The sequence below is a fragment of the Myotis nattereri genome (assembly GCF_964212035.1).
Source record: "Myotis nattereri genome assembly, chromosome: 16".
In the NCBI taxonomy this organism is placed as follows: Eukaryota; Metazoa; Chordata; class Mammalia; order Chiroptera; family Vespertilionidae; genus Myotis; species Myotis nattereri.
The window spans coordinates 25,242,029-25,244,037 of NC_138091.1; positions in this window are offsets into that span (position 1 = coordinate 25,242,029).

The window sequence follows — 2,009 nt, forward strand, 5'->3', positions numbered from 1 at the left end:
CTCTCTTCCCTAAGTGCTTTGGACCTCAGCGTTCCAGGGAGATGGGCAGGGAATGGGGCGTGGGGTGGGGTGGTGAGGGGCTGGGGGAGAAGATGGTTTTCATTTTCTTAAATGCCTCTGTGGAAGGCAGTGGGAGGTTATTCCTCATCCTGGTTTCTGTTCTCAGCGGAATTGACTGTGACAGTAGCCTCCTTTGCATCTAATCTTAGTCCCCACTCTTGCAATTCCTCCGAGGGAGCGTTTGGCAGGGTCCTGGGTGAGGAGAGAAGCCTGGCCAGTGGCCCAGGCACCTGGAACTCTGAGCAGGCGCTGGTCCAGGTGGCCAGGCTGCCGGGAAGGGAGGAGGGACATGGACCGACACCCTGGCCTGTTACCTACCCTAGCTCCCCACCCCTACTCAAAGCCAAAGCAGGGCCCAGGGGCCAGGGAGAGACCCATGGGATCCTGGAGTTGGAGGCATTTGGAAATCCCTATTTTCTTCTTCCTCTTAGAAGTCTCCAGAATCCCCAGTTAAGCTGGATGTACCCCCATCGGCCTGCCCACGACATGTGAGGGTCAAAAACTGGGGCAGTGGGATGACTCTCCAAGACACACTTCACCACAAGGCCAAAGCGGTGAGAAATCTGGGGCTTCAGGGGGAACCTCCTGTGTCCCAAGCAGGTGAAGCCATCAGGGCCCTTAGAGGATCAGACAGATGTCCCCCTGGGCAAAGCAAGATGTCTTCCACTTGGGTAAAGGGTGCAGGGAACAGACTCCTGTGTTCCTCATAAATAACAGTAGGAAGTAAATGAGGCCAACTCCCTGTGAACCCCCCTCATGGATAATGGATAATCCAGAGGTGATATCAACGGTTTCAGGAACAAATTAATTCTTTTCCACAGCGACACAGATATCAGCATAGTATCAGGGAGTACTTTCTAACAGACCTGCTCAAACTTAACTGAACTATATCAAGAGATAGTGAGTTTCCTGTCACTAGAAGGATTCAAGAGCTATCTATATATATAAAAGCCTAAGCGACCTTCGACCCATAGCTATGACGTGCACTGACCAGGGGCAGACGCTCAATGCACAGGCATGGAACATGGAACAGACTGATGAATCTCAAAGGGAAGGGGCGAGAGGGAAGGGCAGGAAGAGATTAACCGAAGATCTTAAATCATATTAGAGGCCCGGTGCACCGGTGGGGTCCCTTGGCCTGGCCTTTGGGGATTGGACTGAAACAAGCTCTCTGACATCCCTGAGGGGTCCCGGATTGTGAGAGGGCACAAGCCAGGCCGAGGGACCCAACCGGTGCACGAATCTGTGCACCAGACCTCTAGTTTAGGGATATTAGAAAGGGGATCAAGCACCCAATGAGTAGTTGTACTAAGTGTCCTTTAAGGCCCTTTGATATTCCCCTACATTTGTCATTCTAAATTTAGAATGCATTCTATCTAATGCATCTTAGTGGGAAAGAATTGAAAATTTCAAGACCATGAAAGCAGAACTATTTCCCACACCTTCTAGAAATGATCACAGTTAACGTTTGGGTGTACTTCCTTCCAGTACTTTTTCTGTGCCACCCTCTGACTTTGGGATTTGCACCATCTCATTTCAGTTCATTTTTGCTGAACACCAATAGTGTGTTCCCAGGAGCCAGATCAGCCTCTTTAAATGAGAAGGTAGTCGAGATGTCCCCAGGGATAGACATGTTGACTTTGTTCTGGGTCTGGAGCTGGCTGGGAATAGTACCAAGAGGCTGAACCTGGGTGAGGGGGAGCACACCCCCTCAGCTCACACTCAGTGGGGTCTAGCCAGTAGAGGAAAAGAAATCTAAGTGGGGAGAAAGCCTGGTGGACACCAAGGAGGAGGTGCCAATGGGGTGGAGAGGGGTGGTGGGGTTCTGGAGCAGCCAGAGTGGAAGAACATGGCCCTGGAGAGCTAGCCCTGGAGAGGATGGCCATCAAAATTGCCCACCTCACCACCCACCTCTCTCTTTGCAGGATTTGGCTTGCAAGTCCAAGTGT